Source organism: Ceratotherium simum, chromosome 13 (genome assembly GCF_057802395.1).
Source record: "Ceratotherium simum simum isolate JZ-2026a chromosome 13, ASM5780239v1, whole genome shotgun sequence".
NCBI classification, from domain to species: Eukaryota; Metazoa; Chordata; class Mammalia; order Perissodactyla; family Rhinocerotidae; genus Ceratotherium; species Ceratotherium simum.
In genome coordinates this window covers 17968415-17984523 of record NC_141912.1, presented here as the reverse complement: position 1 = coordinate 17984523, position 16109 = coordinate 17968415, and the positions used below count along the sequence as shown (strand labels likewise).

General features: G+C 37.7%; 1 long non-coding RNA gene across 2 annotated transcripts in view; it reads left to right on the top strand.

Moving 5' to 3' along the window:
• Positions 1-16109, top strand: part of LOC147915382 (uncharacterized) — a 76337-nt gene that overhangs the window by 10053 nt on the left and 50175 nt on the right. Inside the window, exon 3 of one of the 2 annotated variants that reach the window (XR_015553975.1) lies at positions 7496-9641. The exons of the other annotated variant lie outside the window; for it this stretch is intronic. This is a non-coding gene — a long non-coding RNA (uncharacterized LOC147915382). Of the gene's footprint in view, positions 1-7495; positions 9642-16109 lie in introns of those variants that run through there. 2 annotated transcript variants of the gene reach the window in all.

Below are 16109 nucleotides of genomic sequence, written 5' to 3'. Positions count from 1 at the left end.
CATTTAACAGATCAATCAACAGTGGCTTAGAGAAGTTAAGTAACTGGTCTGTGGTCACCTGGCTAGTATATGGCAGAGCCAGGATTAGAAAGCACCAGGTTATTCCAGGAATGGAGATCTTAACCACCTGGTGACTTTGACTTTATGTTCCCCTCTAAAAGTTATGACTTTTCACCTTAGTGAGATTCTCTTCCAGGCTGGTAGCAAAATGGCTATGGCAGTTTTGGACCTCACATATCTTCTAGTAGTTGTTTTTTAAATCAATAAATCTTTTTCTCAGGTGACCTCTTTTTTTTTTTTTTGAGGTAGATTTGCTCTGAGCTGACATCTGTTGCCAATCTTCCTCTTTTTTTGCTTGAGGGAGATTAGCCCCTGAGCTAACATCTGTGCCAATCTTCCTCTATTTTGTATGTGGGTCGCTCCCACAACATGGCTTGATGAGTGGTGTAGTCCGTGCCTGAGATCCAAACCCACAAACCCAGGCTGCTGAAGCGGAGCGTGCCGGACATAACCACTACGCCACAGGGCCAGCCCCTCAGATGACCTCTTAAACTCCCTCCTGCCATCCCATTGGCCCACTTGAGTCATATGCCCATTGAGGCAGGTCATATGCCATTCCTAAAAACATCCCAATGGGCTGGGGAATGAGGAGTGCTAATTGGCTTTGGTCCATGTTCCTGAACCAATTACTGACAAGGGAATTGAAATTATTCTTAGAAACATAAAACCCCTTTTGCTGGAGATGGTCAGATTCCCCCGTGTGGGGGTGGTGATGATGGGAAGATACCTATTTGGAATGGAACTGGGCTTTGAGTAGACAGCCAACAATTTCCATTACATCAGCTTGTACTCCTCTCTTATCATGTTCCACCTTCCAGCCTCATCTTCTGTGTGCTTTCCTTACCTTCAGTTAATATGGACTATCACTGTTCCCAAATGTGCTCTTGAGAAGCCACTTTTGTGCCTTTGCTACTTTGTAGAGGCATTAACATGGGCTTTTGAGTCAAAGATACATGGTTTCACATTCTGGCTCTAATTCCTACAGAATGAGTACCTTCGCCTCCCTGAGCCTCAGTTGCTTCTATTGTAAAAACAGAAATAATATTGATCTCATAGAGTTATGCTGAGTATTATAGTAAGGAATAATAAATGATTCCTATTCCCTTGAAATACCTCCTTACTAAAATGCAGAAACCTCTTCTGGGTTTTCATCCCCATCTTATTCTTATCTTAGTCAAGAGTTGAAAAATAACCAAAGTATGGGAAGTAGGAAATACAGCAGCAAAGTTTTTCCTAAAAATTTGATTTTAGACATTGGCAAAAAGGACTTCTAAAATATGTCCTGAATACTGGTAATGAACTCTAGGCAAGGAAGGAAGCTGGCCTCTTATTTCACCTCATGTCCCTCACAAAAGTGGCTCATGATGCCTGGAAAGCCTGACTATCCTTCCCCAGTCATTTCACATCTGGCCAATTCCTGTATTTCTCAGCACAAATGTCACTTGCTCAGGGAAGATGTTGCTGATCTTCCAAAACTGCAGACTAAATTAAGTCATCTGTCATTGGTTCAAAACACACCCCAGCTTTCCCCTTTTGTAACTCTCACCACATTGACCGTTTCAGATTCTCTCTGTCTTCTTCCTTGCCCTGTGATTTTCAGAGGACCCAAATGGCTTTATTTCACTGCCATAGCCCCAGTGCCTATTGTGGTACTTGACACACACACAAGGCACTCAAAAATAGCTTTTAATTAAATGTATGAACAACTACAACATGAACTGAAATGTGACAATTCTCAGAATCCAGAAAATTAGACTTATTTCTTTGCTGTATATGGCAGGAAAAGGGTAAGAAAAAATAGCAGAAATAAAATATTTCTAAAACAGCATATATATCTGTTTATTGCCCTGTGGGAGTATTCAAGGTCCAGGATAGTCTATAAAAAGTAAAAAGAAAACTACATGGGGCAAATGTTGCTCTAGTTGACAAGCACATTCTTATATACACTCCATATCATTCGTATTGGATCAAATCATATCTTACAAGTGCAAAAAAATAAAGGAGCAAGAAGAAAATGGAGTATAAAAGAAAATGGAGGTAGACATGGCAAAAAGTTATTCAAATTAAAGAACTTTAGGAAGGCAAAATTCTCTGAAATATCTCTAAAAATTCCATTAGGCACTGATTTTTATTTGTGTTTTGAAAAATAATGCATGCAAGTGCTGCTATAAGATTTGCTGATTTATTTTCATTGGTTCCTGAATTACAGCACTGAATTTGAACCTTCAAATGACTAAAGATCCCAAATGCAACTCACTGCAAAAACAATAAGACCAAGAATAACCCTGTGTACAATTCCACAAATTTTGGCATTTTCCTTCTCTTGAAAGAGGAAGGAATGTAAACACTATAAGGTAATTCTCATCAAGAGATCTGCAAAATGTGATTGGTGTAAACTTTGTATTTGAAAAGTTGAAGGCTGAGTGACTGTATTCAGAGAACATTTATGGTGAGAGGGGAATGGTATAGAACACCGGTTTTGAGTTCATATTTTCCTGGGTTTAAATTCTAATTTTGTGGGGCCGGCCCCGTGCCTTAGCGGTTAAGTGCGCATGCTCCACTACTGGCGGCCCGGGTTCAGATCCCGGGCACGCACCGACGCACCATGCTGAGGCGGTGTCCCACATACAGCAACTAGAAGGATGTGCAACTATGACATACACCTATCTACTGGGGCTTTGGGGAGAAAAAAAAGGAGGAGGACTGGTAATAGATGTTAGCTCAGGGCTGGTCTTCCTCAGCAAAAAGAGGAGGATTGGCATGGATATTAGCTCAGGGCTGATCTTCCTCACAAAAAAAAAGTCATTAAATTCCAATTTTCCATATGGTTTTCAGTCACCTATTTAATTCTTTTTAATCACTCTGACATTGTTTTTGCAGCTATTTAGTAAGGACAATAATAATAATAATAACATTATTATTTTTGTTTGACTCAGAAATAACATACACCAAGCACCTGACACTTAAATAGTGTGCACAGTAAATAGCAGGTTTAATTTTATTGTGTAAGATGATAAGCCACCTCTGTCAACAAGACAATAGGCTGCTTCCTTAACATGGAACCTAGTTCATTTCAACATTAAAGTTGGAACCACCAATGGTTACAAATGCCCAGGTAAACTGCAATATATTTGGCAGGTGTAAAATAAAGAAACAGCTCTTGTCTGCAACAAGTTGCAATTGTCATGAATCCAGCTGACTGCTTTGGTAAGAAGGCTTCAAAAGGAAAATATTTGCAAAACTAAGAAATGCATTGAGGACTCAAAGGAAAAATGATACTATTGCCAGTAAAAAGTCCTGCAAGAAAGCTTTGTTTTCTCTCAAACTTACTCCTGCCAGTCTCAAAACCACCCGTTTCTTCCACCAACTGCAAAAATAAATAGAGGAAAGAAAACTGATGGATGAGTTCAAAACCAGATTTCTTTGAGGTTGTGATGGCAGGGTGGTTTCAAGGATAAAGATTGCTCCTTCAAGTGGTCTGATTTCTTGAACTTAATTTCACAGTCTATCAGTTACCTGAGAGACATTATTTTCCTCATTCCAGTCAAGTCAAAAGCAAGATTTCACAGATATAAATAAAGAGAGGGAATAATGTCTTCTCTTAAGGGAATATTAACCCCTAGAGGCATGAGCCAACTTCTTATAGCTTCTTGCACCTCCGGTGTTTTCTTAGACATTGGTTAAATCATGGAATACCTTTAATAGGTTTAGCTTCTACATCTGGAAAAATAGGCCCTACAATATCTTAAACATGTAAATAAAGGACGTTACACAAATGAATAAATGTAAGCATAAGACTGAAAATACCAGCGGTGTTATTCTTAGATATATTAGCATGCCTGTAACATATTTCTTTTGGATAAATTGGGAAAAAGACCCCCTTGGCTAATAGACACAATACTAAAACAATTAAACAATTTTCAGACAATGTTAACCTTCTGTGGTAGATTTGTGGACTGTGAAATGTAAAAAGACTAGTGGTGGTAATTTTGATGTATTTATATATTAATTCATTTTTATGTGTTTATGTGTTGCCTTGTTCTAAAAAGGATTGAAGATATCTAAAAACAACATACTATGATTTTTACAAATTAAAAATAACTTAGGATATCAGGGCAAAAAACAGTAAGAAAGATAAAATAGATTTGAGGTTAGTACAAAAGCTGCTGGTTGTGTGGTTTGGTCATGTGTTGTTTTTGTCTATGATTCAGAATTAATTTACAGTGAGCAACTAGTTGACCAAAAAGCTATGGGCCAGTAGAGATTTTGTTGTTCAAAGACCCGGAAGAGAGAAATAAGCCCTGAACTGTCGCCCCTGGAAACCCCATCTTGGGCCCCACCATAATGGTTAGCAGTTCAGTCTGTTTTGTTGAGATTACTGCATTTGACAGCCTGTATAACCCACAGCTTGATAACTGGTGAGACTTTAACACAGGGAAAAGGGTGTTCTATAGATAATGAAGGTTAAACTTCTTTCTCTATCATGCTCTTTACCCTTCGTGTGGTCATCACAGATGTCCCTGCCAGAAAGACATCAAAACTTCTTGAGACAAAGTCTCAAGAAAAAAAATAACCTCAGCAATAATGTAAATGATCGCTTCTATTGTAGATTTGACTACATGAATCTAAAGAGAGATTCCCAAGGTTGTGACTGTCTGTAACTTTTCTTTCCCTTTGATTCTCATCCAGGGATCTTCTATGTCAGGAATAACAAATAGATTTTCACATTGAATTACAACTTAGACCAATAGTCAATTGGTAGTAGATACCTACAGCCTTATCTTGAGAACAATTCTTCACCCATAACTGGGCCCAATGGGAAAGGATAACGTGATCCATTAGCGATGTTGGCCAAGAGAGTGGGAAGAAGAGTGATGGCAAGTGTATTGAGCACGTCTGGTTTCAAGTGCTTTCTGGTCCTTTGATTCTGATTATACCCCAGAGTTGTAGGAAATTAAATCTGTGGTACCTATATTCCTTTCCTAACACCCTTTTAAGGAGGATAATCAAGAAACAAGCCATTTTTCCTCTCTATACAACATGAAAAGACTGATTGATGATCCTCCCCCATCCTGTGATTGCTTCCATGTGTATCTGTTGTTGTCAAAAAAGTGGAAATATGCACAACAGTATATTCTATACATTGAAAAAATTCCTTAATTCAAACAGAATTGATTTGGAATGCAGATGAAGAGTGAGAAAAGGGATACCAAAGGCCCATATATCCAGGGCTATGTCTTTTCTTTCATTACTTGGCAGATCCTTTCATTATATTAATTTGTCTTTGAGCCAGAAATATGCAGTTCTGACAATTTTCTGCTTCCGGTATATAAGTTATTTCCAATTTTAGACTCTTCCTCTTATGGATGGTAGGATGATTTCAGGTCCAACGTAAGTCATGTTTGCCTTCGAAGATTCTCAAGGTATTACTCAATCCTTTAGGAATATGAAAAGTATTGTGGACATTGTCATGATTAAAAGGGTAAACGCAGATGTGTGTTGTCAGTGAATTTTTGAGTATGCATAGTGTGAGAATATCATCAATGGAATTCCAAGAACTTTAAATGCTGTGGGAAACTGGCTTCCAACATCTGACATCCAACTGTCCTTCCACTAACCATTTCATTAAGAGTCAAAGTGTTCATAAGGCTAGTTGATTGTTGAAAAGTGTTTATGGGAGAAAATTTAAACAATAGTGAAATTATAACTTCAGATTGAAATTTTTAGCTTAAAATAACAATAATAAAATCCTGACAATTATTGCTAATTTTAGTATATAAAAGTGTAGTGTATTGCTCCATCACTAGAGTCATCTGTGATACTGTTGTAAAGGATCAAATTCACTCAGAGAGCTAAGGCATCCCCAAATTGGTAGGTGATTTTTTTACTGATGTTTTACATTTTAATTATTGGAATAGAAATCTGTTTGGTAGGATGTGAACAGGTGTCTCTGAAGAGATATCACAGTGGGAATTGTTCATGGAATTTCCATACTTGGTTTCAACCCAATAGTACATATTTCATAACATTTCAGCTAAATTAGCACATCCATTTTTGTGTTATATGGGGGTGGGAAAAAACTAAACTTTTCTAGCTCTTCAGAATTAATCAGACTTTTTTAGCTTTCATTTTCTTTTCAAATGAAAAAAAAAAGTTGCAAATATGAACTTCCACCTTGGCAGAATTAAAAAGCTCATTCAACCATGAAGAAAATCAATGCCAAGTTAGGAGAAAAAGGCAGTGAGAATACTCAGATTTGAAGGTTTGAAATATAACTCCTGCGCACTATGAGTCCCATCTTTTACATGTCATCCCTGGTAGCTGGTGATCCTTACAGAGGTGTGGACCAATGAATCAGGAAGTGTAGTAGAACATGGTCAACAGGAGACACAGAAGGAGGGCCTTTTCATGGCTGCTGGGCTCTGTGGGAATCTCATAGCCATCAGTGATACCTCGAAGATGGGTACTTAGAAGATGGAAGCCTGACTCTAGTGTTTGTGCATCATATTCCTTTCAGAAGAGTTATAAAGGGAAGACTTGGAAGCTGAATTTGAGGTCTGTAGCTGAGATTACTAGCTGATCACCAAACCCATTCTTAATCTTTTTTGGATACACAGCTGGACTACATTTCCCAATCTCCCTTGCAGTAAGTGTGGCCATTTTAATTAGTTCCAGACAAGGGGATATGCTACTTCTAGGCCTGATCTATTAAAAAGGAAATCCCTCCTTCCTCAACCCCTTTCACAGCTTGATGCTGAAAACTTCTTGATGTCCTTAAAAGCCTTTTGTTGAAGAAGCCAGAGCCCCAAGTGGAAGGAGCCTGGGCCAGGAATTAGTACTCTGAGAAAAGCCACTTAACCAGGAATATGCATTAGGCTGTTATATGAATAAAAAGTAAATTTTTATTGTCTTAAGCCATCGAGATTTTGGGATTTGTTAGTTTTAGCTGCCAGCATTACCTTAAGTAATATACACAATTCTCCTTATAATCTCCAGAAATCCCTCTAAATCTTCTCAAAATAAACATGCAACTTAAGTAAAATGATGTCCTTTCTGGGTAAAGACAACTTTCAGACAAGTACTCTTGACCTCCAAATCCCTCCTGTACAGAAACTATGGCATAGCCTCCAATTGCCCCACCTCCCATGTGCTTCCACTAAGCGGTACATAGTGAAGAAAATGTCAAATACAAAGGGTACCATATAGATGGATTACCTTATAGGTAGGACTTTCAACTCAAGTCTAGGTACCGCCTTTATTTTTCTAAAAACAAACAAACAAATAGTTCATCAGTGAGCACTACCTTAGGAAAGTTTAACCAGCTTATGGCCTGAGAAAGTCAAGATGCTTTGTCTAAGGCGACAGGTTGTATACTAAAATTAGAATTCCCGGATACTTTATGTGTGCTTACTTGCTTCTTTCCCTTTTTGCATAGAGTATTGAAGCAATGGAAAATCTTCATTTCAAGCTCATCGTATGGCTGAAACATGAAATTCACAGAAGTAATAAAAGCAGTGATTTATGCTCCGAATTTAAAGGGTAACCCCATGAGCCCAGACTGGCAGAATCAAAAATTAACATCACCATCAATCATTTGGAAGTTTCCAAATATTCTTATTTGGCACTAAGTAAACAAAAGATGTGAATGAGTCACTGATCTTTTTTTTAACTTTTAGGAAAAGTCTTTTGATACATAACGTTAAAGGTTAATTGAGATAATGTATGTCATATACGCCTTATAATTGTATAACAACGTAGTAGCTACCACTACATAAAAACCTCCAGAAATAGCTTTGATAAGGAGGATTGTTCAGTATATACTTTATATTTTTTATTGTCTGAGAGATTCTGCCCATACATTTATAAAATATTGCTCCAGAGATATGATAGTGGAATAATTTTGCTGAAAAATTTCCTATTAAGGTGTTAGTGTTTCCCAGTATACTCTGAACAAGTTTTTGGGAATGTGAATTTTTCAACTAAGTGATCATTTTCTGCAATTATTGGAAGAAAAATTGAAAAAATGCAACTGTGTATCTAGGCTCAGAAGTGAAAAAAAAATCAGGCAATGTCCTAAAGAAATTAAGGCTGCCCTGGTCCATGCTTTGATTTTGCTATTCCATAAAATTTTTACTTAAACACCTGTAAATATTGGAAATAGTCTTCAACAATTGTTGACAGGTTAAATTTTAGTTGGATTCAAGATAATTTTAATTGCTCTGGGTCTGCATTATTAATAAAGTGCAGTAAACGGAAAGGTAGAATCCTTGAACTTACATTCTTTCCATTTTATGAGATTCTTATATCAGAATCTTAGGATTATAATGGTGGGAAAGAATTGGGAGTTGATGTAACTACGTCATATCCTTTGCATCACAAAAATAATGATAACAAGTATTTAGCAAATATTAACCAATGGTCTTACATCAGATGCTATTGTGGGATTCTCTTTACAGAAAGAAAAAAAATTCCCTATTTTTGAAAAAGCTTTCAATTTAGTCAAGGTTAAAGAAAAACAAACACCTAAGGATTAATATAAAACAAAATACTGAAAAGTAAGATTCCAAGGATGCAGAGGAGGACTCCGATTAACAGCTGACGTTACCCACAAAGAGCTGAGTTTTTGAGGTCGATCTTAAACAGTATAGTGGGCATGAATTAGTGAAGGGTAGGGAGCCAGAGTTCCAACTGCAGTGGGATGAGAATGGGGAGGAATCACCAGTGGAAATTTACATTTACAGAATCTTCCATTGAGGTGCCAGTTTAATTTAACTTGAGAATGCGGCATCTAGGTATTGTGCTTTTTTCTGCTCCTTTCAGCAGATTTTTTAGTTCATAATTTTCCTCTGGCCCTGGTTGTAAGATATTTATGCTCGACTGTGCTCATTGTTTTTTGTGAACTTATAAAAATTGCTTTTTTATTAGTCTATAAAAGCCATGTTTGGAGACAGCCTAAAATAAAAATTAATGCAACTTATCACCCTACAGCACGGAACAAGTGCCTGTTTCAGTCTCTTATTTAAGCACTACAGATGCATTGAAACCTAATAAAAATTGTTCCCTGGCCCATCAACTCTAACCAGGGAGCTAGAAGCTGAAATCTGTGAATTGCCCACAACCATAAGGGAAGTCTTTTGAGAGCTGCGTTGTTAAAACTCTGAGAACCAGTATGTTATGACTGGAAGCAGGAAGTCTGGGCTTTGTGAAGAAGAGTATGTTTATCATTTAATAAACGCTCTTCCTCCTCCATTACCTTGACGTTTTTTTTTTTAATTAGTCCTTTCAATTGTGATATGACTCACTTGGCTTTGAAATCCATCTTATGGAACAAAAAAGAAGGCTGCATTCTCTCTGGTCCTTAAATAATAATTGCAAGTCATAAGACATATGAGATTTGCTAGTTTAAAGCATGTTCAACAAGCTATATCCCCATGTCCATGCGGTCATTCAAAGTGTGATAGGAAATACATCAAATGGGCCAGTTTGACTAAATCATAGCAGCAACAACAATCGTTATTATTATTACTATATTAACAACAACCAAAACAAACAAAAACAGCTCACAGCCTGCAGATGCGATTGTTTCCCAGGGGACAGCCTGGGCCTCCCTGTTCTCTTCTGAATGGTGTCCAGGAATGTGGTGCAGCTTGCTAGCACTCGCCAGGTGAGCCAGGTCACTGGCACACCAGAAAGCTGAAGGATGACAGGGAGAGAGCAAAATACAATCCATTTTTCCCAGCTTTCCTAGCTAGTCTTCTAATAAGATAGATAGGCCAACAGTCTTCAACAGGTTGATGCTGCCTCCAGGATCCCTACCTCCCTGGTCTCCAGCCCCAGATCTGGGTGAGGAACGTTAATGTGAACACTGTGCCCTTGTCTTCATCAGAAGCAGCCCTAGGGGTGTGCAGAAGGAACTGAAAGGGAAATACTGCCCCAAGACTTCTTTCCTTCAGGTGCTTTTCAGACATATTCTCAAGAACATATCCATCTTTGAATGAGTGTTTTTATTCCTAGACCCCATTCTTTTCAGCTGGCTCTCCAATTCCTTATTTGAACTGTGAAAATCAAAAGCTATGTCTGCTTAATCTTTGGGAAAGAATGCTGGCCCTCCAAATGTGATAAGAAGACAGTTAAAATGATCTGGGTGTTAAAGCAAGCACGGTGGAAGAATTCTAGCTAAACAGATACCATCTGTACCCCCAGAGCGAGTTCGTCTCGTCCAGCTTCGGACCCCATCAGCTCTGAGCTATTGCTCTTGTGGCCCAGTCCCTGAATATATCCCTGGGGTTCCCAGGACACAGATCGATTGGTTGTGCAATGAAGATTCTATGAGAAACTCTTTTTTCCCTCTTTTCCTAAGGGCCTGAAATCAGCAAGCCAAAAAGCATTTTATCCTAATATAGAAAAGAATTAGACAGCAGATGCTTCTTCACAGCAGCCTGCGTGCTGGGGAGAGAAAAAAAAAATGGCGCAGCCCTCCCTCTGGCAAGAGTTAAGGCTGAATCATCATGGGAGTGTTTGTGGTAAAATTGCATTTTTCTTTTAGATAGTGGAACTATTATCACTGGGCTAAGGACAGCTAGTCCAGAGTGACTTTGGTGAGATCTACTCTTTTTGACTACATAAAGAGTGTGTGTCTTCGGCTCCAAGGGAACAAAACATCTAAGAATATTATCGTGGGAGGAGAGCAGATAGAGGAAGACCCTGGAAAAAAGTTGGCCGAGATTAAGAAGTGAGGAGAGCCAACAAAGTAATGCAGAGGATTTGTTTTCTTTTTGAGCTAAGGGTGGGGATTGGGTCATATCTCCACAATCATGAGAAAACAAAAGGTCACCCCAACAAACGATTTTCCCAGAGGCCCCCATGAGGCAAGCTGCAAAATCAATTCTATCCAACCAAAGACCACCACCGGAGGCAGGGATAATTTCTTAGGCTTGAAGAGTGAAAGCACAATTCTAACTATAATACCTCATTACCCAGAGGCTTATTCAGATAAGGAAGGGAAAGGAGGAAAGAAGAAGGGTGAGTTAGTGAAGAAACTTTCAATATGGGACTTTTCCATTTATAATGCTTTAGGTCTTCACCTCTACCTGACAATTGCAATAGATGTCTAACTTGACTCTTGCTACTAGTCTCTTCTCTCATTTAATCAGTTCTTCCAGTTGGCCCTTGTTTGGTCTTTCTAAAAGATTAAATTGTCTCCTGTAATCCCTTCTCATGGCTAGCTCCCCATTAACTATCAGGAAAAGTCCATCTTCTTCAGCCTGAACGTCTAGAAAGAAGGGGCACTCCCTGACTCTTCCAATCCTACCTCCCACTGGTGCTGTAAACAGTTCCTCTGATCCAAGATGACTTTCTTCTCACTATTCCTGGGAGATGCTGCCTTCATTTCTGTGTATTCAACAACTTGATGATCTTGTTCCCATCACAATTGTGCACTACCATCTATACATCTGTCTATCTACATGGCCATTCTCCCAGCCTCTCCTTCAAGATCATCTTCCGTGCTGCTGTATGCAGCTCATGTATCTCTGAATTCTTATAGCAGCCAACGTTTATACTTTTGTAATGTTAGCACTTCAGGCTTATTTGGATTTTTACAACATTATTCTGTATTTGTACAGAATGTCTTCCCCATGGAGAGTGAAAGCTCCTCTGTGACATGGACTATGTCACAAACATTTTTATATTCCACATAATTTCTCAAACAGTTCATATAAATATTCAAAAAATTTTTCCCCAAATCCTTTCAGCGTGTGGCCTTTAAACCTCATTGCCAGCATCTGGGAATGGGAAAATAAGTCCAAATGAGACAAACCAACAGAAGCTCTTTTAGAGTCATCATCAAATACTTTTTAGCCTCTATCTATCTTTTCCCCACTAGGCCAAGAGATCATAGGAACCTTTGAGCTAGCCAGGACGCCAGATGATATCAAGCCAAACACTCTCATTTTAGAGATCAGTATGTGGCTGGTCTGAGAGGTTATGAAACTTGAGCGAGGTCACACAGCCATTAGCGTTTAGAGCAGAGACTGAGAAATCACATGTCCAGACTCACGGCTCAGTCATTTCTTCTCTATTTATTATATTGCCTCTCTTCCTCGTCTTCTCATGGCTGCTGGGCCAATAAATATTGTTAATTTGATTTCAGAAAAAAAAACTAAAGAAACTAAAGCAGTAAGAGAGGGGAAATAAAATTTAGGGTTTGCCTGAACAAACCGTTGGCTTTTCAGTAACATTTTCTGTGGTTCAGGAGTCCAGTGCATGCTTGTCAATTACGATTGGGTTTGTTTTTACTTTGATTCTGCTTCGATCTTTTCTTTTTAACATTTTAGAAGTTGCTTTGGATCTGATTAGCCACTTTTTTTATATCACTAATTATGCTCCATTGCCAAAAAAGGGCCACATTCTGCCCTCTATGTAGTTGGGTTGCTGTTTCGTTGTTCTACACTCTATCTGAGACAGAGAATAAGCCATAATGCTAGGCCTGGGAAGATAACCCAAAGGGGGTTCCTATGAAAATGTCAATGAAATATGCAAAAGTAGACAAATGCTTACAATGTAAGAAGAAGAGTAGACATTTAATGCAGTTCAGAAATATTCTAAGGTCACCACTTTTATGCTTTGGGATGCCAAGAGGCATTTCTAGAAGGAATAAGATTAAAATATCAGTATGGTTTTAATGAAAGAATTCTAAAGCAAGATTCAAAAGTCCTAGAATCCAGCTCCTTATCAAGGCATTGGATATTAATTTCCTTGCATGTCAGTTTCCCCATCAGATGAGAATTACACGTGTTCTGGATAACTCATTAATTTGCTTTGATTGTTAGAAGTATATATAAAAGTGTGTGAAATTTATTTACATTTTGAATTTACTTTTTGTAGACTTAAAGAAGATTGCTCCCTGGGCTGGAGTTTATTTTACTGATTGTGTTATACGGATTTTCCATGTGCATTAGCAAGGAAGAAAATAATAATACAATTTCTATTATTTAAATGTGGGAGTTAACAATCAAGCTACAAAACAGAGGCAATCAGCCATATAGTGAACAACTGTTTATTCTTTATGCCTTTGTCTTCCCTCCATTTCTGTCCACTCCCCACAATCTATCATCCCATTCCGGTCACTGCCAATCAGGGTACCATAATTTCCTATCCTTATCCCCTAACAAGTTAGTTCCACACCGACAGAAACTACTTAGGAGAGATACAGCACCTCACAACACACAAACCATGTATGAATCTGGCAGTCCCTACTAGAGGTGGATGCACATGGGATAATGATAGAGCAGTAGACAAATAACTAGTAGTTTGGGTCATTTACGCTGAAGGAGTTTTGCACAGTGGGGTAATTACATGCCCATTTATTGCACCTTTATTGTGGCCACTGATTTAATCCACTTAACCCTTTACTTTGAGTTTTGCTGAGAATGCCCACACATGGTCTCATGGTAAGACAGATTGTCAGAACTGAGGAAAAGTCCCTCACTTTCTCTCCCACAATTACTTTAAAGATCACTATAGGGCAAATAATAATTAATGCTGCAAAACGACTTTCTCTTTTCATATGTACAAAGGTACTCCTGTTAATACAATAGTTACAGTAGTCCCCCCTTATCTGTGATTTCGCTTTCTGCAGTTTCAGTTACGCAGTCAACATCAGTCCAAAAATATTAAATGGGCAACTCCAGAAATAAACAATTCTTAAGTTTTAAATTGTGAGCCGTTCTAAGTAACATTGATGAAATTTCATGCTCTCCCAGGACATGAATCATCCCTTTTTCCAGCATTTCCAAGCTGTATACACTACCCGCCAGTTAGTCACTTAGTAGCCATCTGGTTATCAGATCGGCTGTCTTGGTATCACAGTGCTTGTGTTCAAGTAACCCTTATTTTACTTAATAATGGCTCCCAAGCACAAGAGTAGTGATGTTGGTAATTCAGATATGCCAAAGAGAAGTTATTGTTGTTAATCTCTTACTGTGCCTAATTTATAAATCAGACTTTATCATAGGTATGTATGTGTAGGAAAAAACATAGTTTATATAGAGTTCAGTACTATCTGCAGTTTCAGGCATCCACTGAGGGTCTTGGTACATATCCCCCAGGGGAGACTACTTATATTCTAAGCAGGTCTCAATTTCCACTTTAAGTTAAAATAGAGTATTTTTAGTAGACCAAAGTATAGTAGACCAAGTATAACTTTTCAGTTATAAAATATGAAAAAAAGGATCAAATGAAACAACTATAAAATTTAAATTTAAAAATAATATGTACAATTTACAATAGCTCAAAAATTATGAGATATCTAGAAAAGATGTGTAAGACCTGTGCACTGAAAATTAGAAACACTATCAAGAGAAATTAGAGCATCTTATAAATAAATAAAAGCACATTCCATGTTCACAGATTGAAGACTCAATATTTTCACGGTTTCAAATTTCCCCAAACTGATCTATATAGTTACCATAATTTCTATCAAAATTCCAGAAGGTGTTGTTGTTGTTGTTGTATTGTTGCAATTGGGGGTGGGAAGCCAGATTGTCACGCTTATTCAAAAAGACTTATGTAAATGAAAGGCTATCTTGAGGAAAAACAAAGTTGGAGGACTCATACTACCAGATACCAAGACTTATTCTAAAGCTTTATAATTAAAACTGTGCTGTTGGCTTAATGATGGGCAAATAGACCAATAGAATAGAATAAAGAATCCAGAAATAGACCCACAAATATATAGTCTCCCGAGGTATAAGAAAGGTGTCACTGCAATGCAGTGAGGGAAAGGATTGTATTTTCAATAAATTGTATTGGGTGAGGTATATTAGAGAGGAAAAATCAATATAATTCATAATTCAAGGCGGCTTATAGATCTAAATGAAAAAAGTAAAACCCTAGGGCCTCTAGAAGGTAACACAGAATATTCTCATGAAATTTGCATAGGGAGGAATGATTTCTTCAACAGGACCCAAAAAGCACTAATCACAGGAAAATTTTGGTAAATTGGACAAAATTAAAATTAAAACATGTGTTCATTAAAAGACACCATTGAGAGAGTGACAAAGTAAGCTACAGAGAGGGGGATTACGTTGGGAATGCCAAAAGACTTATAACAGAAGACTTATACCAGAAACATACAGAACTCCATATCAATAATGAAAGGACATGTCAGTAGAAAAATGAGCTCAGGATTTTAACAAGCACTTCCCAAATAACACATCCAAATGGCCTATAGCCGTAGGAAAAGTGTCCACCTTTGTTGGTTGTCAAGGAAATTCTAATTGAAACTAAAATATGAAACCCCTACACACCCACCGAATTGGCTAAAATAACAAAGACTGACAATACTAAGAGATAGTGATGATGTAGGGCAACTGGAAGCCTCATACATTTCTGATGGGTGTGTGAATTGGTAAAGCTACTAAGAGAAATATTTCAGCAGTATCTACTAATGTGTATTATATGCATACTTTATAACCCCAAAGTATATGGTTAACAGAAATGTCTATGTATATGTGCCAAAACAATGTCGATCAGAGCACTATTGATAAGAGCCTAAATATTAATGAACATTTGATATATTGTAGATATATACAATAGGATATCATATAGCAATGAGAATAAGCAAGATACTGTCACATGCAACAACATGAGTGAATCTCTACAAGTATACTACAGAGTGAAAGAAGACAGACATAAGAGAATACACACTGTATAATTCTGTCTCTATCAATTTCAAATACTGGCTACACAAAACTATAGTGATAGAAGTCATGAGAAAAATTACCTTAGGGGGAATTGTATGTATAGGTAGGGCATGGCGGCTTCTTGGGTGCTGATTAATGTTCCATTTCTTGATTTGGTTGATGGTTAGGGGAGTGTGTTCACTTTGTGCAAATTCATCAAATTGAGCAGTAAACATTTTTGTACTTTTTTTTGAGCATTCGTTTTTTTTTACATCATTATATTTCTATTTCTGCATTCATTACATCATGCTCACCACCCAAATACTAATTACAATCCATCACCACACACATGTGCCTAATCATCCC